This window comes from Delphinus delphis, chromosome 16, assembly GCF_949987515.2.
Source record: "Delphinus delphis chromosome 16, mDelDel1.2, whole genome shotgun sequence".
NCBI classification, from domain to species: Eukaryota; Metazoa; Chordata; class Mammalia; order Artiodactyla; family Delphinidae; genus Delphinus; species Delphinus delphis.
Genome location: NC_082698.1, coordinates 62,317,935 through 62,344,019, shown reverse-complemented (window position 1 = coordinate 62,344,019; position 26,085 = coordinate 62,317,935). Strand labels below are relative to the sequence as shown.

At 53.1% G+C, this 26,085-nt stretch overlaps 1 protein-coding gene across 1 annotated transcript in view; it reads left to right on the top strand.

Moving 5' to 3' along the window:
- FAM241B (family with sequence similarity 241 member B) overlaps positions 1 to 25,098 on the top strand; it is a 203,029-nt gene extending 177,931 nt beyond the window's left edge. The window contains exon 7 of the transcript XR_009522473.1: positions 25,071 to 25,098. The gene's annotated coding sequence lies outside the window, so the exon portion shown is untranslated. The remainder of the gene's footprint in view (positions 1 to 25,070) is intronic.
- The last annotated feature ends 987 nt before the right edge of the window (positions 25,099 to 26,085 follow it).

Sequence of the window (26,085 nt, the reverse complement as noted above, 5' to 3'; positions counted from 1 at the left end):
GGTTTTAAAAGGGGAGCCACGCACTCAGAGTACAATTTACCTTCTTCTTGGGTTGACAGAGAATGGACTACAGAGGCAGGGTGCTGAGGTAGGGAGAGAAGATCCTGCTGTGGGTGAGCAGGCAGCGGTGACAGAGGAGATTGGAAAAGTGGAGAGGTTTGGGCTATGTTTTGGAGGTAACATTGGCAGGCCTTGCTGCTGGGCTGCCTGCGGCGGGGAGAGAAAGAGAGAAGCCAGGCAAGACTGAGAGCTTTTTGGCTGGAGCCATTGCCTGGCTGGGCTGTGCAGGGCATGGGGCTGGAGCATGGCTGCAGCCCAAGGTGCCAGGTTCCTGGAGGCATGGCATCAGGCCTGGAAGAAGAAGCTGAAGGGATAGTCAGCGGCAGTGAAGGCGCCGGTTACTTAGTGGCCCTATTATTTACACGCCCCCCAGCTGTGGCATCTGTTGGCTGGAGTGAGAAGTTGGTTGAATGGCCTAGTTTCACTTCCAGTTCATAAGCTCATGCCCGGTTTGTTAGGTGCAGAGAGGGGCCTGGGTTTGGGGAGAGGGAGAGACGGGCCTGTCTGCATGGTTGTGGGCATACAGCTTGTTGGCTGATGTGATGATGCAAAGGGCCCCCAGGGTAAAGATGTCCTGAGTTCCCCTTCCCACCGCACAGCTCCTGGTGTATTTCCTTCAGCATTGACTCCGGACAGGCGAGGATAGGCCCCCTTTGAAACATGAGCGAGGTAAGTTTAGGACAAATTAAGGAAGTCCTACTTCTCACAGTGATTCAGGAGCTCAGGGGACTGCTTACCCCTCGAGGTGGTCCAGGCTGGGAATGTCACGGGATCCCAAAGGGATCTGGGGAAAAGGACAAAATGCAGAACCCTAAATGGCTCTGGAGAGGAAACCTGGGATCTGTGTGACCTTTAAGCTGACGTCAGGGAGGAAACCAGTCCCTTGAGGCTTGTGCTGGCAATGGAGTCAGGAACCTTCCTAATCTAGCTTCGTACCCGCCCGGGCGCCAGAGCTGGAGGGGCCCCAGACTCTGCCCCACTCAGTCCTCTCCTTTTACACAGGAGGACACTCCTCTGTCGTCCATCTGCCAGAAAGCCCGCAGTGGCGCCAGCGCCTTCACGACAAAGTCCAGCTCGGTCCCCATCTGGCCCCATCTCTCCCCACTGCCCCCCGCCCACCTTGCAGCCTCGCTAGGGCTCTCTTCCCCTCGCTCTGCCCTCTGCCAGGAACACCCTTGTTCCATCTTTGCCTGTTAACTCTCTCTTACCCTTCGGATTGGGCCTCAGTTGTAATCCCCATCCGGGGAGTCCTCCCCGACTTCCAGCCCCTTTCCCACCGAATGCTTCTGCTAAAAGCTTCCTCACAGCCTGCTGGTCCTCCAAGCAGACCCTTATCCCACTGCATCATCATGGCCTGTTTAAATGTCTGTCTCCCTCTGCACAGCCAGCTCTGTGCCCTCCCCAGCACCTGGCATGGAGTAAATACTCTACAAACCATCATTTAAGGTATCAGGCCCAGAGAACAGAATTGCCTTGCACACAATCACAATAGCATCCTTTCGGACATTCATCCGTGCATGCATTCAACTTGTGTTGCCTAGCACCTGCTCCGTGCCAGGACTTTCCTAGGTGCAGGGGACCCGAGGGTGTGCAAAGTAAGTCCCAGACCTTACCGTCTAGTGAGGGAGGCACCTCCATGGATCGCACTAGCAAATGTACAATTGCAGTGGTGACCGGTCCTACCAAAGGGAGTACAGGCTTTCATGACAAGCTAGAAAGAGTCCTCAGTGTCAGGGAGGTCCAGGAAGGTTCCCCAAGGAAGTGACACTTGAGGAGCAGAAATTGACCAGGCAAAGAGGGGAGGGAGAGGGTTCATTCCAGGCAAAGGGACGAGCATGTGCAAGGACACTGAGGTGGGAAAGAGGGTGGCAAGAATGAGGAACTGGAGGCGCTGCATGGCCAGAGCAGGGAGCTCGGGGGCAGAGTGGCATAAGGCGAGATTTGGAAGGTCGGCAGGAGCTGGAACATGGCTCGTGGACCATGTTAAGGTTTTTGCCTTTATCTTGAGAGCAATGGGGAGCCACCGAAGGGTGCTGAGCAGAGCCATGACCTAATCCTATTGGTGCATTGGAAAGCTCAGACTGACTTCTGTACAGAGCAGGGACCAGAACCTGGGTGTCTTCACACCCAGTCCCTATGTGACATCCATATTCTGTACCCCCGCCCCGCTGAGGTCAACACGTCTCTAAGGATTCTCTTCCCCTCTCCCCTCCCACCTCCTGAGCATTCATCTGCCCGTGCTGCTTTGGGCACTAACATTATCCCCACCCCGAATGCTGGCTTTCCACTGCACCGCGGTCTCTACCCTCTTGTCTCCAGCAGTCACAGCGGGCTGTGGGTGCCCAGGTGCTAACCCCAGTGTGTTGCCAGGGGACCAGTGTCCCCAGCAGCAGCCAGGGGGCAAGGACTGCATCACTCATGGTTTGCTCCTTCCAGGCCCTACTGTGCGGGGGTTTCAGACAGGGGCCGCAGTGATTGGCCAGCGCCATTTACACCGGAGCAGTGGCTCTCACAGGCCTCAGGTCTGCAAACATTGGAAGTCGGTGCCAGGACTAAGCAAGGTTAAATCTTCCCCATTGCCTGGGCTGCAGAAATGCAGTGAGAGTAAACTGTTTATATTCTCCAGCTGCGGAGCCTGTGACCAAAGGCCTCCTGCAAAGAAATCGTGGTTCGTGGGATGTGAGTGCTGGGGGATGTGGGATCATCTCCTCCAGCACTCACTGTCACAGCAGGAGTGGAGGGCCCCGGGGAGGCCCAGAGTCTCACACAGGGCAGTCACACTGCACAAACCGTCAGAGGATTCGACTGGTGGTCGGTCACAGAGGCCACCAGCCTGCACTGGAGCTGGTGTGATGATGCAAAGCTCCTCCCAACCACACCCACAATCTGGGGCTGAGAAAAGGAGATGGAGTTAAAGCCTGGTGGCTCAAAGCATGGGTTTGGGGCCAGACAACCCTGGGTACAAGTCCTGCCTTTATCACTTGCCAGCTGTGGGGTCGTGGGCAAGTTACACAACCCCTTCAGTCTGTTTTCGTTTACGCTGAAATGTCCATTACGACTGCCCCTAGCCACATGTGACTATGTTTAAACTAATTAAAATTAAAGTTTGGAATTCGGCTCCTGGGTCACCCCAGCCTTATTTCAAGTGCTCGTGTGGCTCGTGGCAGTTGTGCTGCACAGCACAGACGTAGAACATTTCCATCGCGGCAGAACGTCCTGCTGGACAGCTTTGATCTATACAACGAGGGTGATGAGGAGACTTAGCCTATGGATTTTGATAAGGATTAAATGAGATAATGAATGTGAAGCAACCTGACACAGGACCCCGAGTATTGTCCACTGATGTTTACTGTGATGGTGAAGGTGGCGACAGGGTTGGTGACAGTCTGTTCATTTCCACGTACATTCTCAACGGCCGGCTGCATCCACCAGAGAGGTGTTGCTATCCAATAAAAAGGTGCTGGAGCTAGGCATCAGTACACCTGGGTTTATCTATCAATAAAAAGGTGCTTACCCTTTGCTCTGGGCCAGACTCTGTGATAGGTTTTCGATAAGTCGCAAACTGGAACGAGAAATGGTCCTCATCTTCCAGGAGAGATGCCCACAAATAAAGTATAGAATGTAAAAAAGCACCCAAGGAGAGTCAGAAGCAAAAAAGAAAGGAGTAGCAAGCCCTGAGGGCTTCCCAGAGGAGGCATCATTGGATCTCGGTCTTGAAGGAGGAGTGGGGCTTGATTTTTAGAGGGCAGGAGGGCAACCCAGACCAGGGAGCAGCAGGTGCTAACACATGGGGCAGAAAAGCTGTCTGTGCAATGGAAATGATGGACAACTCAGCATGGCTGGTGCGGAGGGCATGGGGCACAGGCCCGATACTCAAATGCCAGACACTCAGGATTTATGGAATCAGTGATCCGGAGGAAGCTCATCACTGTGTCCTGCCCCCCTGGGCCTCACATCTGCTCCAATTACACCTCCTTCTCTACCTGGATTTTACTGGGTCCGAAATGAAATTCCCCATTTTCCTCTTGAACCAGCTCATTTCTCTTGTATCCTCAGCCTCAGGGAAAAGCAGGCCGTACCACCCACTACCAAGACTAGAAACTTGACGCTGCTTCCGCCCTCTCCCTCACCCCCACCCTGTCCACCAGGCACCATGACCTACGGACTCAGCCTCCTTGATATTCCCCATTGTCTGCCCACCCCCCCTCCCCGCCCCCCAGCTCCTGCCACCGTCTTACTCCCACCCTCAGCCCTCCTGCAGATCCTTGCCACAGTGTGCTATCAGTTGCCCCTCGTCCATTCTGGTCCCTTCCCCCTACCCTCCACTTGGCAGGTAGAACAGTTTCTCAAAACTGCCAACCCAATCAAGACCTCCCTTGCTGAAGACATTCAATGCCCCTGGGATGCTCCCGAGATATCGCTTGTTGCTCAGCCTGGTCTTTTTCTACGTTCCAGCCACACCAACCTAGGCATTCCCTAACCCGCAGGCCTCCTTCAACCCTTCCTCTCTCTTAGCCTGTCCACCCTCCCCAGCAGAAATCAGCTTCGGGCCACCAAATCTGGAAAGCCTTCTCTGCTTCCTGTGCCCCGTCCCTACACCCTTTCTCGGCACTACCCCTGCTCCCTCCATTTCAGCCTTCCTCCCCATGACTCTGACGTCCATCAATTCTATGAGAATCACCCACTCTGTTTAAACATGCAGATAGATGCCCAGGGCCCACACCAGACCTTCAGCATCAGAATCTCCGAGGGTGTGGTCTAGAACCCTGCGTTTAGATAGGCATTTCCAGGTCATCCTTCTGCCCACTGAGTTCTGAACACCGCTGCTGTCTCTACGGTTCATTTTAGTGCATTGTTTTGTTCTCATCTCTCTTTTCCCCGCTGGACGGTGCATTCCTGGGGACAGGAGCTAGGGCAGGGACAGGAACGGTGCCTTGCTATCTGTTTCCCCAGTGCCCGGCACAGGGCCTGGCCCAGAGCCCGTACCCAGGCAGTTCTGAATGAACCATTCCTGGACGTGGCGCGGATCCTGTGCCCCCCCCTCCTTCCAGCCTGTGCCGGAAATAACCTTTTATGAAGGCTTTTGTGAGTGGTTTGTGATCTCTCTGGGAGACCATGCAGGTTTCCCTTGGTTACAGGGGAACCTAGATGAAGGGTGGTACAGCCCTTGGTGACGAGAGGCCGGGGGTCCCCCCAGAACAGGGAGCCTGGATGAGGCAGGGGTCTATCATGTTAGAGGGGGGTTAGGGGAGAGTGTCCCGGTTCCTAATCAACAGGAAGGGCCTTCTTCCTCCAGGATCACTTTTCAGCCCAGCTGCTTGGACATAACCTGAGCTGGGGTTGGGACCGTGGGGGAGGGGTAATGACAGACAGGCTGATAGGGAGGCCAGCAGCTGGACAGGCAGCACGTGGCCCTGCAAGCCTGCCCAACTCCCACACACCCCCAGTTCCTAGGGAAAGGCCAGTCCAGGGAGAAGGCTCCGCTGGTAAGCACATAACACCCTCCTGCCCCCCTCCCCCAGCCCTTTCCTTCCCTCCTTCTGCTCTCTCCAACCTCAGGGACATTCAATCCTCCCTTTGATGGACAGCCAAGAAAAGACTTCTTCCACATCCTAAATTTGTTAGCACCAGCTAATCATCTTAACCTTCCTCCCTCCTGCGCTCCCAACAGGTGCCTCCTTAAAGACGCAGGGTGCTTTTTTGAATCTCAGCAGGGAGCCCCAGGAGGGACCAAATCCCCCACCCCCACCCCGAGATGTCCCTCCTCTGTGCAATGGCTCCTGGTGAAACCTGGTGTGCAGGCATTTGGGGTGGGGGCAGTGGCTGCAGCTCTGCTGCTTGGGACCCTCTGGTTCCCCCTCCGTCATTCTTAGCCGGGGCTTCCCAGTGGGAGCTGCGGTTCTCCTTAGGGGCTCACCCACAGGGTGCTGCTGGAAAACTGAGTCCAGGCAAATCCCAGGCAAGTGGGTGACTTCTCTTGCCCAGACACTCGTCCTTGCCTCTCTCCTATTTTCTCCTCTTCTCTCACGCCCCTCTCTCCTAGCCCCTTCCTCCGCCTCCTCGTGACAGCCACCATCTGTCTACTGCAGCTGTACAGTGTGCCAGGACCCGTGCTTGAGGCTTGGCTCCAGCTCCTCTAGAACTCCAGGAAGTAGACATTCTTAACCCCATTTTACAGATGAGAAAACTAAGGCTCAGAGAGGTGAAGGAATGTGTGTATATGAAGTCATCCCTTAAGCGTCAGGGCTGGAGAGTGGACCCAGGCCTGACTCAAGAGCTGTACTGTTGACCACTGTACCATCCTGTCTCCAAACACACACATCCACACTGCTCACACGTGCACGTGCCTCAGGTAAAAGTGACCTACTGTGATCTGTTCAGTGAAGTTGCCCCTGTAAATACCTCGTACAGGACCAGGCCATAGTAGGTCCTCAACACGTGAGTGCCCCTTCCTCCGTCCTGTCCCTGCACCTCTCTCTCCCCCCTTTCTCCTTCTCTCCCTGCTTACAACCCAGGTGAGAAGAGCCAGGACAGAAGAGAATGTGGCCCTGACCTCATCCTGGCCCTAAGCCTCCCAATAAATAATGGGACTGTGTACAAGCCTCTGGCTCTGCAGCATCTCAGCTCAGGATGATAGGCGTTTACAGGGGTTGGGAGCCCTGGGAGGGAGGGACGTGGGCTCCTGCCTAGGCGGGGGAGGGGCCCTGAATCACTCTCCCTTTACCCTCCCCATCTGTGGCCCATAAAAGCAACCAGGCAGGCCCCACAAAACCAGCCAAGAACTTAAAGAAAGTTCAACAGGTTCTTCCCCTCAAGGTCCTCAGTGGGGTGGGACTGGCCCAAGGGGAGGGGGCCGGGGAGGAGGCCCTCTGCCTGCAGAGGGCTACATTCTGACCCACGGGCATGAGAGCACCTTCTGAGAGCCAGTGTGCTTGGAACTCAGGCAGGAAGCACAGCCCTTCTTGCCCCCTGGCTCCACCCACCTTCCCCTTCCTAGCCTGTCTGGGTTCTAAGAGTGGGGTTGTCTAGGCCTGATGGATTCTAGGATCATTTGCTCAGGTTCTCTAAGTCGGGAGGTAAGGGAGCCCCTTGGAGCAGCTGACACCAGGGGCTCTGGGGGAGGGGGCAGGACAAATGCATAGGTTGCCAAGAAGGTGGATAGATGGCCAAAGAGTATCACAGCTGTACAGCCAAAGCCGTACAGCTGAGGTTGTTGACAAAGTGTGAGCGAACTGTGGCCTGAATTGAATTAAAATCAACCCATAGCAAACATCCTGACCCATATGGTGGCCGAGTAACAAGAAGTAAAGCTGCCATTTACCAAATGCTTATTCAGTGCAAGACCCTTGCATCCATGTGTCCTGCCCTCATGACAATCTTACACGCTGCTACTACTAGTTCCATTTGTAAATAAGGAGACTGAGGCCCCAAAAAATTAAAAGAAACTTGTGGGGGGCTCCATAGCTACTGAGAGTCGCTGGGATTTGAACCCAGGTCTGTTTGGCTCCAAGGCTCCAAAGCTCATGGCTCCCAGTGTTATAAGAAATGCTGAGAGTGTAAACAACCCCCCTCAGTGAAAGAGGGAAGAGCCCGACAGGTGTGGACTGATTTTCTGTCTCACGTGGTTGGCATCTGATTCACCTGTCTTCCCCACCCCAGACTTCCGTTGTGTCTTTCTGGGGACAGATGGACGAGGATGTTTCATTGAACAAGAAGGGGATCCCCCTCCTCTTATAAAACCCGAATGAAGCATCCCCCACAGAAGAAACAACCAGCATTAGTGGGGAGCTTAAGGGCAAGAAAGGCTACACCACCACCACCCCCCTGACATGCCCCATCCAACAGCTCTCCTTATCCCTACATATCACGGGCAGTGCGGACATCCACACAGCTAAGGGCTGCCACATCCAGCCGGCATTTGCCCCTGAAACACCATCCCCATGGGGTATCCTGCTGTTGCCATGGTCCCCAGCTGCCCAGGGTACCGTGCCCCACTTCTCTGCCTGAGTCACACAGGCAGTTCATCTCCATATTCCCCTCCGGCTCAGATGGACTGAAATTGCCTTAACAATTTTACCAAAAACAAAGTGAGGGAATTCCCTGGCAGTCCAGGGGTGAGGACTCTATGCTGTCACTGCCGTGGCCCGGTTCAGTCCCTGGCTGGGGAACTAAGATCCTGCAAGCCACTCGACACAGCCAAAAAACCCCCATAAAAACAAAGAGAAATATTAAGACCATTTTTCAAACGTCTTGGAGTGTTAAAAGGTTCTTAAACCACAGTGCCTACAAGGAACAGGTTCCTGACCCTAAACCTGCAGAAAGTCACGTGCAGGCCTCAGACCCATTGTCCCACCAGAGACAAGATGGGATTTCCCTCCCCTCGAATTCCTTTCCTGCTTCCTCCAGGACGGCAGCTGGGGGCTGGCACAGATGCCCTGGTCACCTGACCAGGTGCTCGAGGGGGACTCGGGCAGCAACAGTAACTCACCGTTTCCTTCCGCCCCAGCACGGAGCCCACGGGCAGGGACCAGGCTCTGCAGCCCTTCTGCCCCGTCTTTGGGAAGGGTTGTGGAATTATTGCCTCACGATGGTAGGTTTCTTTTCTTGTTCTTTTTTAACAAGAGGAGAGGATGTTGTTTCTTTTTTTTCACATCTCTTCTTGATCCTGGCCCCAGCCCTACCAGCATCCCTGCCACCAACCCCAGCCCCTATTCTGCAGACTTTCTGACCCTAGTAGCATGGGGGTCCTGTTTCTTCAGAAGCCAACTGTGTAGTCTTGCGTCATGTTCAGGGGCTACTGACATGGCTGGTGTCTCCTGACATCTTCCCAGGCTGCCTCAACCTGTCCCCAGCTCAGGTCACCACTGTCATCCCCAGGTGACTCTGTTATGGGCGTTTTTTCCCATCTGCTGAAGTCGCAATGTTCCTGGCCTCTTTCCAGGCCTTGCCCACTGTACACTGCCTTCGGGGGATTTCAGCTTCCCTGAGCTGTCCTGCCTCAGTGCCTGGGATGTGCCGTGGTCCCACAGCCAGCTCCCGAGTGAGGTCAGAGGTCAGGAGAGTAGCTTGGATTGACCATCCTGGGCTCCAGTGAATGATTTATTAGCCATTGTCTCCATTAGGGGCTGTTAGCACATCAAAGCAGTATTTGTAGAGCCTGGAAAAGTGGTGACTATGACAGATGGTAACTGTTGCTATACCATAACCTGCCCCCCAGGTGAGGTGGAGGTTGAGAGAAGAGAGTCACTTTGGTTCTTGACTACAGCAAAGGCGAGAGGAGACCCAAATGTCCATGTTCCTTAGCATGAACTTGTGCTTCAATGCATGAAATCCTTGTGTTCGGAACTCGGTGAGTTTCGGCTGCACAGGGCAGTACAGGCAAAAAGAGTGGATTCTAGAATCAACAAGATCCGGGTTCACATCCCAGTTCTGGCATCTGGGAGCTGTGGGAATTGGGCTCATTATGATGTCTCTCAAAGCCCAGGCTTTGCTTCTAGAAGGATGAGGATTACCATGCTGCTCCTAGAGGCCTGGTGAGGGGCCCTGGGACCACACGTGTAAACTGCGTGGCACAGGAGGGCACTCAGTGAATATGATTTCTCACCCCTTGGGGCATGTCCAATGTGAGGGCACTTTGGGGACCTTCCGGGGGCCACCCTCGCTCAGAGGAGGCTGCCTTCCGGTCAGCGCTGTGCTTGACTTAGTGCTGTCGTCATGGGGAGTACGTTATGCTCTGACTCCTCCACTGTCTCCCACCAGCAGGCAAAAGGACCAGCTGCTCTCCTGTGATGCAGAGGGGCCGAGGCAGACTGGGTGCCCTGGAAAGCTGGCTTTGAAACGGGTGACGGGAAGGGAAGGATGCAGGAGTGGGCAAAGGGAGAAGCTGAGCTGCGGTGTAGTCTCAAGGAAGGCCCAGCCCACCCCAGGGCGCTCTGAAGCCGGGATGGCCCTTCAGCGCCGTCCCAGGTTGGGCTCGGGGGCTGGCCTGCTGTGGCGGCCTTGGACAAAAGGCTTCTCTTCAGCCAAGGCAATCCTTGAAAAGCACTGACGGTGAGGGCTCTGTGCCAGCAGCACCTCTGCCTTCCCTAAGGGAGCCACGCATCCCCCAGGGAAATGCCGGGTCCCGGGGAGTTTCTGGGGCATTCCTGTATACGCTTCAGAACTTGTGGATTCGTCAGACTCAGTGAATATGTCTGTTCCCCTTCAGCTCTGGCTTTGGAGGATTCCTCAGGCTCAGACAAGTGGGAGAATCAGAGGGAGCTCTTTCCGAGCCCAGTCCAAAGTCTGGACACCTCAAGGGTTTCCCAGTACACTTGGGACAGACGCCACGCTCCTTGCTCTGGCCTCCCAGACCCTTTGAGCTCTGGCCCCCACCTGCCTTTCCTGCCTCATCTCATGTCAATCTCTTTTTTTCCTCCCAAAGCTCTAGGGCAGAGCTTTGGGAGGAAAAAAAGAGCTCCATAACTCTGCTAATAGAACTTCCTACAGTGATGAAAATATTTTATACCTGTGCTGTCCAATATAGTAGCCATTAGCTATATGTAGCTATTGAATACTTGAAATGTGGTTAGTGAGACTGAGGAACTGAATTTTTAATTTTATTTAATTTTAATTCTATTTAATTTTAATGGCCCCAGGTAGCTAATGGACACTGAATTAGATATCACAGCTCCAGCTATAAGATCTTTTTTCTGTTTCCCAGACACCCAAGCTTGTTCCTACCTCAGGGCCTTTGCACTTCCTGTGTGGCTTCAACGGAATAATCATCCCTTGGATCCTCTCACACTGGCTCCTTCTCGTTTTTTAAGTTCCAGCTTAGTATCACCTCCTCAGAAAGGCCTTCCTCCACCATCTAAGCTAAAGCATTTTCTCATTTAATTCCAGCCTCTCTCCAGTACATTACCATATTTTAACTTCAGGGCAGTTATCAATGCCTGGATTTTTCTCATTTATTTCTGTTTTTTGTTTCTGTTTGTTTGCTTGTTTGTTTTTTGTCTGTTGCTTGCAACTAGAAAGAATAATGACAATGTAAAATCTAATATTTACATACCTCTTACTGTATGTTAGGTACTGGCTTAAGTGCCTCACATATATGACCTCACTTAATTACCACGGCACCCCCGTGGTAGGTATTGCTTTACCCCCATTTTACAGATGAGGATACTGAAGCTCAGAGGTTGACTTGCCCAAGGTCACACGCCAGGACTCTGTCATTTTCACCTCTGTAACCCCAGCACCAACTTAGCACAGAGCCAGACACAGAAAGCAAGAGCTCCATAAGCAGCCATTGACTGTGGGCTGGCTAGGACTTTGCTGGGTGGGGAGGCTGGGCTCGTGTGAGCTCAGGGCTGGCCTCCAGCCCTGGGTGTGGGCACCGGCTCTGCGGTTCTGTGGAACCCCAGGCTGGAACAGTGGGCTGGAGGTGAGGTCCCGGGTAGTGCTGAGTGTGGCCTGCAGTCATACCCACCCAGTCCTGGGAGCCCCCAGTGGGCTGAGTGGGGAGAGGAGTGGGGACTGGCTGGACTCAACTTACAAACGTTCCTCCTGGGCAGTGAAGTGATACTCTCTTCACCGAGCCAAGGTGGACTCGTAGCAACTGAGGCAGGGGCTGGGCCGGGGACTGGGGCTGAGCTGGGGCTGAAGCTGCTCAGCCTGTGTTTATTGTGCTTTCCTGGTGCCTCGGGCGGAAAGGGTCCAGAGCTTTGGAGACCACCCAGCCTTTCCCTGCACAGAGCTCTCACACCGCTTGCCCTCCCCACCGAAGCCCTGGCCTCAGGCTGTCCAGCTGCAGGGGGTGGGGTGGAGGGGCTGGGTACAGTGGGTAGAGGCTTCTCCGCTGTGAGCTCCTTCATGCGGGTCAGCACCTAAGACAACCTGGGCTCCCGGGGTGCCCCGCCCCCTCTAAACAGCATCTTCTCTTAATTGAAAAGTCAGGCAGGGCCTCCTGTCGGAAGGCGACCTTCCATGAGAAGGGGACGCTGGAGGCCACCAGAGAGGCTTCACCCTCCTCTTGATGCCGTGTCCCCATTTCCTGTGGGCTCCGCAGCCCACCCCCTGTCCATGTGCAGCCCCCCACCCCTGCAGGGAGGGCTTATGGGCACGCAGGAGCTTTGGACGAGGAGCCTGAGAGGCAAGCATCGGTTCCATCGAGGCCTCTCTTCCGCTGGGTGGCCTGGAGCAGCCTTCTTAACCTCCCAGCTGGGGTTCAGTGCTCCAGAACTCTCAAGGGTTTATACACATGTGAGGTCAAAAGCAAGGGCAGAAAGTCAGAGCGATGCTCATACAAGGTTTCATGTCGACCCAATAGTCTCACTTCCTTAGCCTAAGAAAATAATTTATCACAAGAGAGATGCTAAATGCACAAAGTTATTCATCATAGCATAAAATACGAAAAACATAGAGACTTCCAGATGTAGTAGCCAACAAATCTAGGCCAATCATGCTATACTCTGCAGCCATTTAAAAAATGTCTCTTGGAAGGCGGCACAAGGGTGGGAATGCGATTACCCTGTCATGGAAAGTAAAGAAAGCGGCCTCCCCTATTGCGTGCTCGCTAAGCTCAGCCCCGCCTAGCCGTGCGTGGGGAAGAGGATCAGAGGGGAGGAGGGAAAACGGAGACAGTCGTGTGAGAGCGGGGGGCTGGGGGATGATGCTTTTCTTTCACGAAATGTCCTTTAATGTTCCTAAAGAGCTGTTTTAACAATAAATACATGTCAGAAAAACAAACCAAACTTTTTTTAGAAAGCAAAGCCAGATGCAAGATCCAAAGGGTTTTCACTCTTCTCAGCTCAGACGTATCCAGTTCCTTGGCCCCTGGTCACCGCAGTACCCCGCAGCCTCAGCACAGACATACGAGGTCACCCAACTCGCAGTGCAAACCGGGTCCGACCCCCATTCTGTCTAGGTTAGGATATAAGACCACAGAGCCCAACTTCATCCTTTCTTTTTCCTTCTGCCTCTTCTATCACATGTTTAAGGCCCTCTCAGTTCAGAAGATAGTGGTTTCCGTCTATCTCTGCCTGCCACCAGACTCCAGTTAGCGTTTCTACATCTTCAGTTTATGAAAGTTCTTTGACTGGCAGTTGTGCTAAGAGCCTAGCCAAGGATGGCGAATATGTTTCCTCTTGGGAGCCAGCTGTGCTTGATTGGTTGTGGCTGCCACAAGTACGAGAAGCAGCATAGAAATAGATTGCTTATGTCTGCCACGGGCGCTGGATAGATGAGTAGTGAGTGGTACATATCCCAGGCATTTGCTATTCCAGAGTAATCTGGTACTACAAGTAGGGCTCTGACGTCTGGGCTTCCGTCTCAACCCTGCCAGTGCTTCCCTGAAGAATCTTGGGTACTGAATAACTTTGTCCTGTAAAAGGAAGAGAGGATGTGCCCTTATTTAGGCAGTGTGCTGTGTGGAAAGAGGATGGACTTCTCAGTCTGATGGACCCAAGAGAGAATGCCACCTCCATCATTTTTAGCTATTTGACCTTGGAAAATCTATTTAACCTTACTGAGCCTTGGTGTTTTCATCTGTAAATTAGAATACATGCAGATAAGATGTGATATTAGGATTAGAAATAGTGAATAGGAAATGCCCAGTCTACTGTCTGGCACACACTAGCTGTTATCCTGTTCAGAGGGTTTGGTGGTACCATCCAGGCAGGTGGCATGGAAGAAGACCCATGCTGGGTTGCCAGGCTGCTGCCCCTGAGGCTATGTATGTCGTTAGGGCTAAATGGCCCACAATTACATATGCACACCTTAACCGTGACCTTGTGGGCAGATAGCACAGCTGCTTGAGACATAATTGAGAGACAGAGACAAGCAAATTTTTCACTTGATTATGCTATTCTAAGTTAAAACAGCAGTCCCCAACCTTTTTGGCACCAGGGACCGGTTTCGTGGAAGACAGTTTTTCCACGGAACGGGGCTGGAGTCGGGGGATGGTTCAGGCTGGTAATGCAAGCGATGGGGGTTGGCGACCCCTGAGTTAAAACACTCTGTATTATGACCAGACATTAACATTTACTAATTATTCATCACAGTATATATTTTTAATTGTGTGCATTTTAAAGTAAGATTTAAGAAAAATAGATACAATTTAGGTGCAATACAAATAGACACAAATAGGTGCAATTAAGCACCACATTAATTGTTAATCTCAGTCACTGCTCAACATAACCCTGCTTTACCTCCAAGCCTGAGTAAAACTCAACTTTCTAACTCACCTGCCACCCTAAGGTTCGGGCCTTGTTCAGTGCTAGTCGTCAGTTCTGGGCTTCCATGCCCAGCAGAAGGAGGACGGCAAAGAGGGGAGGGACGTAAACACTCTTGAAGGTGGCATAACTAAGCAATTCCACACTTGGTTAAAGCTAACTCTCAAACATAAATTCAGTTTGCAAATACTGTTAGGACACTGTTTCTTCACAGACTTCTCCGTCATAACCAGTGTATCCAGCCATCCACCCATTCATGTCCTCAGCAAGGATCTACTGAGCACATATTCTGACTGTGGAATTGGAACGCATCAGGTCTGGAAGATCCCCAGAGATTATGTACGGTGAATTAGCAGTTCAAGGACCAAATGCAACTTTGTTTGGCTTGCTGAATAGTTTAAAAAAATTTTTTAATTAGTATCAACGTTTAGAAATCAGAAGATTTTGCATAAAATATCCAATTTTGGCTTTTCTTAAATATTTTCAAGATCTGACAATACTGTGTCTGCATCCCCACCTGGCAGTACTTGGCTGGAACTCATAGGTGGTAACTCTGTTTTAGGCACCCAAGCAAGCCTTTAGTGCTTTGCCACAGCCTCTACCACTCCCTGTCGCACTACACCTGGCCTGCTTCATTCACTTATTACTTGTCTGGCTGTACAGACAAGTACAACTCCAGTGCGTGTATTACACAGGCATTGGGGTTGGCAGCATCTAATCTCCCTCAGCTTCTCTTAGAGTAGTGACCAAAGAGTAAATGATTGCACCCATCAGAAAGCTTGCAGTCTAACAGAAAAGACAAGGAAGAAAAACATGGAATTGGCTTTCTCACATAGAAATGAGACCAATAACTAACTGAATGTCTTGAGGGCTTGGAGAGAATCGTGCACAGGACTCTGGGGTCATGGTAACTCAAAGCCAGCTACCTAAAGGAGATGGTGTGGAGCCGCGGTGTACATGTGGTGACCTTTGCTGGAGAGCTCTGTGTGCCTCTTGGATGTGGCAAGGGAGCATCGCTTGCACACTGCTGACTTCTTGGGGACGACCCAAGGTGAGCAGTGGGGGTGGGGCAGGAGGTAACTCCTCTTGGGAGGTACCTCCAGAGCTTGTGGGAGGATCTCGCGGCTTCCTGGAGATTCAGTCAAGGATGACAAGTTCAAGTGAGGTCCCAGATCCTTATCGAAACAAGGGTCAGAGCCAGCAGAGTCTGATGGATGCCCCAGCCCTGACTGATTTCCACCCTGACAACGCAGGGGGTGTCTTGATAGAAAACCTCTCCCCATTCCCTGGGCCCCCATCTGTGCTCGGGCAGCCCGGCCCCTCTGCCCTGTGCCAGAGGCCACTCCAGGAAACTGGCGGCCAGAGAACAATGCCTGCCCTTGGCCTCAGTCTGCAGAGTTGGGCCTGCACTCTCCATCAGTGAGAACTGTCCTGAGATTTCCTCACTCAGGACTTGTGATTCTGACCCCAACCTGGAAGTGTCAGGACCCAGGGAAGCAAGAAAATACGTAATTTGTCCCACGGGTTCAAAGCTGGTGACTTTGTACTGTTTTATTCAGATGCTTGCCCAGCCCGATCCATCCTGCTCTGCTTATCTCAGCTTACCCTGACCCCTGCCTGTTTGTTCTTCGTGGTTTCCAGTGTTTTGGGGGCTCATCTGGGAGGCAGTGCAGCACAGAGGCTAACGGCCTGGGCCCTGGAGTCAGCCTGCCCCTGCCAGCTGTGACCCCACGCCGGAGACACCACCTCTCTGTGCCTCAGTTTTCTCATCTGTAAAATGAGGGTCACAAAGATGTTCATCTTATAAGGCTTGTACGGGCTGAATATGGTCATGTCCATAAAACACTAAGAATGGTGCCTGGCACATGGAAAGAGCTCTCTGTGTTAACCGTACCTGTGCTTAGAACGGAGGAAGGTATCATAGCCTTCTGGGATAGGATGTCATTTTTTCCAAGTTCATAACCATAGTAATTACCATAGCTATTATTTACTATATGCTTACTCTAAGCCGGGAGCAGTGTTTAACCTTTTACCTGTATTCTCTCATTTACTCCTTGAATTCCAACAAGGTAGATACTATCATTACCCCCATTTTACAGAAAAAGACACTGGAACTCAGAGAGGTTAAGCAACTTGCCCAAGATCACACAGCTAGCAAGTAGTAAAGTTGGAATTTGAACCTGTGGCTGTTTGGCTTCAAAACTCGTGCTCTTCCCATGATTCTGGGCAGTTTGATAAGTGAAGAATGCAAGTTGTCAAGTTTTTAACCTGCTACTTCTAAATAAAGGAACAATGAAGCCATGAGACCGAGTGTGCGTGTGGCTGGCTGTAGTTCCTGCTCAGACAGGCAGTGTCTCGGTGGGGTTTACAATCAGTCCTCAGTGGGGGAACTCGGGGAGCCAGCTTTAAGAGAGATGAGAGTGGTCTGAACTTAGCCCATGGATGAGGCCATGCACAGTCCTCAAAGGGGCTAGAAAGGACTTACTGCAGATTTTCGTGCTCAACAGTCTGGCCCTCTCGCCCTACCACCTGTCGTGCTGACTCTTATTTGCTTTCACGGAAGCAATAAAGGTAGGGGTTAAAAAGGAAAGCTTTAGGGTATAACTGATTCCGAGTGCCAGCTCTGCCTCTTCCAGCCGTCTAACTTTGGACAAATTATTTCACTTCTCTGTGCCCCAGGAGCCCCCTGTGGAGCAATAATAGCAGTAATAGCACTGAACCTGCCTGGGTTGTGGTGGCTGGTCAGTGAGGTAATGCATAGCTTTGCAGCTAAGGACATGCCTGGGCTCCGGCTGTATGACCATGGGCTGCTAATGTGACTCCCTGCCTCAGTTTCCTCATCTGTTAGGTGTGAATAATAATAGTGTCACCTTGCAGGGCTATTGTGAAGAGTAGGTGAGACGATGTATAACAGACTTAGCTCTTGATGGAGGTTGGTGAGTACTTAATAAACGTTAGCGTTTATGACAATGATGAGACAAAAGACTCAGGATGCCAGCCTCTTAATGAGTTGTCAATAACTGTGACTTGAATATAAAAACAAAAGCTCATCCTTGGGAGGTCCAGGCCTGGTTGTAAAGACAAGACCTATGAAGCCTGTGGCCTCTCCCAGGCCTCTGGGGGGTAACGTCCCATGTGGGTCTGACCAGGGTCTCGACCCCTGGCCAACCCCTCCCCTCTCTCCCTCCAGCAGTTGCCTGGTGGGGCCCGGCCTGCAGAGCTGTGACGTTTGAGCTGCCCCGAGCAGGGCCTGCCACAGGAACTCGGATGCAGTGGCCAGATCCGGTGTCAGGAAGAAGGTCTGGGGTCAGAGGTGCAGGGCCTCGGAGGCTTGTCCTCCTGCAGGACCCATGTGACCACCGAAGGGAGAAAGCAAGCCCCGGCTCAGGGCTCCAGTGCAGGGGGGCGGGGTGGGAGGAGGGTGGCGGTCCAGTGTCTTAAGACCACTTGCTGCTTCCAGCGCAGTCAGTGGTCACTGGGCCCAAGTTTGCAGGCGAGCGGGCTGCCCGGGGGCTGGAGCCAGAGGGGGAGACCAGAGTTTGCTGGGTAGCACTTCCCCTGCCTGTACCTCAGTCCCCCGCCCATAAAATGGGGCTGCTGATACCTGCTCCAACCTTTCAGGGTTGTTTTGAGGATCAAACGAGTAAAGATAAAACAAGATCCTTGAGAGGGCGGAGGGCTGAATGTCAATGAGACAGCCCAGTCCACGCACATGGCACCCCAGGCAGGAGCTCGCCAGGTGGGTGGCAGCCAAGAGGGAGAGAGGACAGCATCCCTCCAAGATCCACAGCAAAGCCGGCTCTAATCTGGACGGAAGTCAGGGTCCGGCCCCTGAACCCAGAGGGACAGCCGCAGTCTGACTCTGGGGGTTCCTGGCCCCAGTCTCGAGGAAAAAGCTGGCCAGAAGCTCAGGCTGAGGGACAGGGTATGTGGGTGTCACTTGGAGTGGGGAGGCATCTCCTGCGCTAGAGGAGCCCCTGGGAACAGGGACGGTGCCTGACTTTCACAACATCCAGCACAGCAGCCCCATGCAGCCAGGGCTGAGCAGATGTTTATGATAATAAATGCTCGTGCAGCGAGCATGAAGGGGACACAGCTCACGTGTGCAAAGATGCGGTTGTCTTCCCCCTCCCAATACTGCGTTCAGCTTTGCTCTCGAGCCCCTGCCTCTGCTGAGGGGGAGAGAAATAACCTAGAGAAACTCAGCCACTTCCTGTTTAATACTCAGCCCTTCAGACTCACCACTCAGTCAGTTCAGGACAACATCCCCTCCTCTCTCATCCTCCCAGGATTACAGCTGCCGTGGTGCTGGGGAGGGGACACAGGTGTGGCCGGTGGCCATCTTCGGTCGGAGCCGTTGTCCATTCTGCGGGGCCTGGCGCTGCTCTCTGCTGTGGCCTCCTGCCAGCCAGCAGCCCTCACGGCCACTCCCTGGAGCCTTGGGGCTGCTTCCCCAGTCACAGGGCACGCAGGAGTCTGGGGTGGTGGGAACTGCGGTAGTTGGACTGGGATGTCCCCCCTCTCAGTGTCCTCAGCTGTGGCCTTCCTCTTTGCCTGCGCAGACTGACCCCCCCCAGAGCCATCTTCATGAGGGTTCCTGGCCCCAGACACCCTCACCCATTCCCAGCTAGGCCTGGGATTGGCTTCCCCAGAGACATGGGGCTGTGTGAAGAGTGGGTGGAGACGAGAATAGAATCGAGGTTCTGTAGGAAGGAGGAAGGGAGAGTGGGTGCTGGGGAGACGAGAGAGTTTGCTACCCAGACACCCCCTCCACATCCAGAAGTGCAGGGCAGGGCACCTGAGCCTCCCCCATCCCACTGCCTCCACCTGTCCCCAGGCCCTCGCCAAGTAAGATGGGGAGCAAGGTCACGAAGAGGGACAGCCTGCACGGTGAAGGGGGTGTTCACTAAGGGCAGAGGGCTCCGAGAGCACCTGGAGCTGGCCCAAGACCCCATCAGGTGGGAAGGCAACTTCCATGGTGTCTGCAGGAAGGTGACCATTCGAGTTGCCCTCTGGTGGTTCCAGGTGTGGCAGCAGTAGGTCATCGGGGACCTCCTGGGGCCAGGACATGAACTAAACTGGAGGGGGTCTTGCTGGCTCCTGTCCCTTTTGTGCTCACACCTCCCCAGTCTCTCTGCCAGTCTTGACAACTGTCTGGGGACAGGGGGAGAGGGCTGCAATTAATGCTAGTTCCTACCCCTGGCATAAGGTACAGCTGCGGAGTCCAGGATAGCCAGCCTCTCCACCTCTGTTGCCCCCCAGGCCTAACCCAGTCCTCCCTGATAAGTCAGAAAATGACCCTCGTGCTTTGCCTACCTGTCTCCCTGTGTCTCACCAGCCAGACGGCTCTAGTTCCAAGATGACTAATAGATTTCACCTCATGTGCCAGCTTGTGCTGATTGATAGTGGCCATGTTGGAAACAATTGTGAAGCCTTGTCAAGGCGCATTGTGGGAAGACTAGCTGTGATCAATTAGCCGTGTCTGCCACGAGTGCAAGAGTAGAAAGTGTGGTGTGTGTGATTTTAGCTGCTGCCCACTCCTCTCAGGACCTGTTATTCTCCATCAGCCTGAGCTGGAAAGGTCTGGGGATGTCTTGTGGCTGACGTCATCATGGGACAGATCGGAGTCTCAGTGTGCTGGAAAATGGTTAACAATTGGCTTTTGGGGTCGGGGTGAGGCTGCTTTGTAGCTTTTGCCAATTTCTGTGGTGTGAATACTCCCACCGTGGTTGATTTCTAGCTGCCAATGTGAACACAGAGTTGGGAAGAGCACGATCGGCCCTCACAAGACACCATTTGAGTACTTGTATATTTTTTCTAAGAACTGTAAAGCCTGCCACCCCTCAAAGCTCTGCCAGTGGCGGGCTGTTCCAGGAAGGGCACTGGACTAGAATTCAGGATCCCTTACCAGCCGTGAACCATAGTTGAGTTACATCCCTTCTGAGCCTCAGTTTCCTCATCTGTAGAATGGGAGCTGGATCGTGGTGAACCTCAATACGGGGAAGCATTGGTCACAAAGCATGATCTGTGAGACATGCGCCCGCAGCACCGAATCCAGAGGCTCTGCCCAGAGGTCTGCCGTGACCCCCAGTAAAGCCAGTATCCCCGCCCTGGGACTGCCCGGGAGAAGGACTTCCTGTTCTCTTTGATGTGTGCCTCAGAGGGCAGAGGCTGCCTCAGATCCCGTTCAGATTCCCTTAACAGGCCGTCATGCTTGTCCCTGACAAATTTCTCTCGATGGTTTTTGAGCTACTCGCGTTTCCCTCCTTCACCAGTCCTCGAGGCAGAGTTTGCCCCCTTATTTCACCTACGTGTGTGCCTCCTTCAAGCACGGGGGCCCCATGGCCCTGGGAGGCTGTGCCAGGCTGCTTGACGCCACGGTAGTGGCAGGCCTGGGTTCAGCTACCCGCTCAGGCACACGTGAGCTCCATGACCATGAACACATACTTAAATTCCCTGGGCGTCGGCCTTTCCATCTCTAGAATAATAATAGTCGCTACTTCACTGGTTTGTTGGGCGGTACATAAAGTTCTCTGCATAGTGTCAGGCTCGCAATAATTGCTCAATAAATGAATTATTATTTGTCCTAACAAGGTCTTGAGTGGAGGCAGAACAGGCCAACCTATAGAAGAAGATCCCCAAAGTTGGCGAGTACAGGCAGGACTGCAGGCACAGCGGGAGTCCAGAGGCAGGACTGCTTCTGGTAGTGCAGGATTCCTCACTCTTGGCACTATTGACATTTGGGGCCAGATAATGCTTTGTTGTAGGAAGCTGCCTGTGCACTGCAGGATGTCTAGCAGTACCCCTGGCCTCTACCCACTAGAGACCACAAGCAGCCTCCCAGCTGTAACCATCAAAAATGTCTCCAGATATTGCCAGCTGTTCCCTGAGGGGCAAAATCGACCCTGGTTGAGAACCCATGTTCCCCCAGACAGAGCGTGACAGGCACTGTTGTTAGCCACCCAGGTCCTAGGAGAGCCAGGGTTACAGAGCATCTGTCCTGGCAGGATGGGCGGGTCGGCACGTGGCAGAGCCAAGTGGCAGGTGGTCAGCTGCAGGCGGCCTGGCAGCAGGCACCAGGCGGCATAGGTTGGGGCTAAGACCCCAGCTGCTGGGAGCCCAGCAGCCAAGCAGGGGCAGTTCACGCCTCATGTGACGTAGAACCTGGGCACACTCTGTGGTTCTCTGCTTCTCTGTCCAGGACCAGGACTGGATCCAAGGTCTGGACGGGGCAGAGCCTTCTGTACGGGGGTTGGGGAGGGTGGTAAGAGGGGAAGAGACAGGAGGGGCCCCACCCAGCCTGATGACCTTGATGACCTCCAGTCTGGAGAGCACGGGCTTCCGGCTGAGAGAGACCAGGTTCAAACCCGTGCTCTGCTGCATGGAAATTAAACCTACAAAAAGTAACAGATGCTGCCATTTAAGACAGGGAGACCACCTTAGGCAGGTTGCTTAACCTCTGAGCCTCACGTTCTTCATTTGTGAAGTGAGGATAATGCCAACCTCGTGTGGTTGTTATAAGAATTGAATGTGCTGTTATAATGACTATATTTAACATTATGTCTGGCACGTCATAGGCACTCAGTAAATGTTGTTGATTGAGTGAATGGGTGAATCCTCACACAGCAAACCTTTCTCCCTTAAATCCTTTTGTTCGTTTTAGTTCTCTTCTCTGGAATTTCTCCAGTTCTCTGACATAGGAAACTGTTGATTTCTCAACGGGAGGAAATGAGTTACTCATCTCTGTATCACTAGAGCATCAGGCCTGGTAGATATTAGGTGCTTAAAAAATGAAGTTTTCCTTCCTCAGAGGGCAATGACTGTGCCTTATTCATCTTTATAGAGCCATAGAACAGCACAGCGACTGGCACACAGCAGGCATTCATTAAATGTTTGCTGAATGAATAAATGAACATACTAAAAATGGTTCAGTGAAAGGTGTGACATAGAACACTACCTGGGATTCTTTATTGGAGTCCATGCCTAACATGTCCCTTTAGGAGGAACACGACTGTCTTACTTGGAGGAGGTCAGCCAATCCCTGGGAAGGGCAGCAGTGGCCTCACTGAGGTGGTAGGTGACAGGATCAACTGCACAGCCATGAGAGACAGTGAAGTTTGTTAGGAAGACCCCTGGATGGGGAGTCAGGAGACCTGGGCTCTGGTCCCATCCCTGCCACCCATCTATGCAGTGACACTGCATGGTCACTACCCTCCTTAGGCTTCTGTTTCCCCATCCATTCAATGGGTGCTTGGTCATGCCTTGGTGTGACTCTATCTTTTGGTGCTTGGCCAGGGTGACCAGTCAGTTAATAGCCATGTTATTGAGCGTGGCCAAGTGACCCACATTGGAGACCAACCAGTGACATCAAAGCACTACTGATTTCACAGTCGGCTCCCCAGCCACCTTAGAGCTGCTGGGCTTGGAACACAGCACGAGATGAAGCATCCACTCTGAAATCCAGAGGTCTGATGAAAGCTGCCAGGGGTAGGGCAGTAGTTAGATCTTCCAAGGCGCCTAAAGATTTTCCAGGGGGACCCTTGAGGATTAGCATTAACAGGGGAAAAAAATGTTAGTGATAGAAAAAGTCTTCTTTGATAATTCTTCTATCCCTCTCCCCCTTCCTAAGGTACAGAATCAACTAGAATCAAACAGGGGCTTTTCCCATCCTGAAGTCTGTGTAAGTGACAGGTAGGGGAACACTAGCCTGCAAGAGCTTGACAGAGTCAAATTCCTTTGCATCAGAAAAAGGGGCCCGTAAAAGAGAGGTGAGAGGGTTGGGCCCAGAGAGAGGAGCCGGAGGCTGAACACAGCAGGCATCCAGGGGAGAGGATTGGAGAGGGAACAGGTCTGTGGGCGATTTGGGGGTGAAGTGAGTTGCTTTCTGAGTGAGAGGCATGGAGAGAGGCAGTGGGATGAGGAGTCAGGAGCTCTGCGGGTTACTAGCGGCTTGTCCCTGGGGGAGAAGCTTAGCCTGTCTGTGCCTCAGTTTCCTCATCTACAAGGTAGGCATGACAGAATCTTCTCTGGAGTGGAAAACACTTAGAATTGTGCCCGGCATGTAGTAAAGGACCACAGAAGTGTGTGCAGCGGTGGTGATGGGGCTATAAAAAAAACAAACCTTGAAATCGCCAGTAGAATTTACATCACTTGGGAGGACCCAGCAAACTGCCCTTCAGGGACTAGGCTGAGTGGCGAGTCTCACGTTAGCTGCCCGGCAACACCTGGTGATACCTGTGCGGCCGAGGCTGCTAACAGCGGGCCGGGCCATCACCAGGGCTCTGCTGTGTCACCAGGGACACCCCACCTCCACCACCACCAAGAATGTGTGCTCTGGGAGCCCGGGCGGGTGCAGGACATCTGCTCTCCATGTGGCTAAACCGTCTCCAAATTGCCGTGGGCTGAACTTTGTCACCAGCATGTTTCTCACGAGGACACGTCCCCCCACCAAGAGGCACGGACCTTCCAGCTGGGCTGGCCCCCCTGGCAAGTGCACTTGGGGGATATTTTCAGGTTCTGGGTGACATTCCCCTGCCCCTCAGCCTAATAGGTCCCAGATGTCCCCTCCTCCCTTGACCTCCCTCCTTCTCGCTGTTCTGAAACCTCACTGCCGGCCCGCCTGGGGCCTCCTCACCCAGGCATTACACCCCTTGACTCTTTTTTTTTTTTTTTTTAATTTAAAACATTTTGTTCCCCCTTAATGTGACGGCTTGACAGAGGCCAGCATGAAAGAGGCTGTTTCCTGCTGGAAGGGGACCAGGATGGAGAAACAGGCAGATGAAGGCGGAGAAGGAAGCTGGCTTTGGGAATGTGAAGAGCAAGGGGAAACATAAGCAGTCTTTATTGGCTGAGCATAAAAGAAGCGACGGGAGTAGCAGCTGTCTTAACGTGGCCAGGTCACCAGGGGCTGGACAGACACACCGGGCCCAGCTGGGAATCCCACGGGCCCTGGGGCTTTGGTGACTCACGTTTGCAGAAATGCCTTTCAGTTTGCTATCTTTCAGCCGCCGCTTTTTCTCTCCCTTACCTCCCCACCCGTCCTCCTGCCCCTTTTGCTGACCATTTGAATTTGTAATTCTCCGCCCGCTGTTGTCCTAATGAGATAGGGCTCATGCTGAGGCCTGTGGGAGGGAGGAGGGAGAGTGGCCACAAGGAGGAGGAAAGAAAGGAGAGAGCTTGGAGGGAGGGTAGGGCCAGGGCACAGAGGCGGGCGGTGAGAAAGAGGGAGTGGGCAGCGGACCCAGGAGGGCAGAAAGCCTGACTCAGAGCTTAACAGAAACCAGGACAGGCCTGATAAACATCAGGTGGGGAACCCAGTGAGAAACCTCCTTTGGCCCCTGCTGTTCCTGCCTGTTTTCTGTTGCATTTCGTGTGAGCGTGGAGAGACAACGGGCATGCTGATAATCACAGCTTCCAGGTTCTGTAACACTCTGACCCTTGGCAAAAAGCCTTGGTGCCCAGCGCCCTGTGTTCGGCAAAGCCACTGTGTGCCCAACCTGGGACGGGTCCCAGGGAGCGCGTTTTGTGGGGTCGGAAGCTGAGGTGTGGAAAGGACAGTTCAGGAAGTTAGGGCCCCGGCCTGGCTGCACCTGGGGCCCAGACCTCTGGATTTCTCATCCAGTGATAAAAATACAGAGATGAAACAAAGGGGGAAGAGATTATATTGGTGACAGTGGGCCAGGAAAATACAAACTTCGAAGACCAGATGGAAACCCCTCAGCTGAAGAATTCTTGGACGCTGCTTCTAAGCAGCCCTTATGGCACTGACACTGACCCCGGCATTTTCTCTCTCTCTTTCAGGACCTCCTGTAAGTACTCCCTTGAAGCCTGGTCTCACGCATCTGAAAGACCTTGCTCCCTGCTGGTAACCGGGCCCTGGGTCGGGGGATTGAGGCCCCTACACCCTCCACTGAAGTCTGCAGGGTCCCTCCAGAAGGTTGACACGGCAGTCATTTTGCTTTCCACCCACCTCTGCAGCCTCCAGGGCCAGACATAGTTGTGCCCCGGGCAGAAGACGTCCCAGTTGCCATCTGAAAGGCTGGTTTGCCCCATTGTTAGCCTGCTCCTTTGTCCCCCAAAGAGGCAAGTGGAGTCATAGAAGCACCTGGTATTAGAAAGAAGAAAGAGATCATCTCTGGTCGGGTCTGGTCCTTGAAAGTCCCCTGCCCTTTCAGTAAACAGGTCGGTGAGCGGCTCTAAGCGTGGACGGCTCCTGAGGATGCGGTGTCCGCACCGCCGAGTGGGCATCTCCATCTTGCCAGATCACTTCGGGCAGGTGGTGGTTGGTGGTAGTGGCAGGGGTTTTATGTAAGAGAATGATGTCAGCAGGTTAGATTGGGAAACAACACAAACTAGAGGCAGCCTGTCGGGCTCCTTCCCCTGGCATCACCCTAAAGCCAGAGGCAGGGCGGGGGAGCTGAGCCATTTCCAGAGAACCTGAGAAGAGCCCGAGGAGACCGTCTCCTCGAAGTAATGGATCCAGAGAACAGGGGCATGTCTTCTGAGGACAGCATTTGATATCCCAACAAAAGGCCCAGAGGTCGCCGGGGGAGCTGGGTATCGGAGTTGAAAGGGCCGAGCCCTCCACATCAGATCTTTCTCAAGGATAATGAAAGCAGCCCTATCATCGTCCCTTCCTCGGAGAAGTCATTTCCATAGCTGTTCTCTCGATCTGAACCAACAAGAACAGCCGCCTAAGCTGTAACAAGACCATGATGTTCCATTCCATCTGTGTCCTGAAAGGCACATTGAACCTGGGCTGACGATCCCGCCCAGCTCGCTCACTGCTCAGTTACAGAGAGAGAGGAAAATCCTG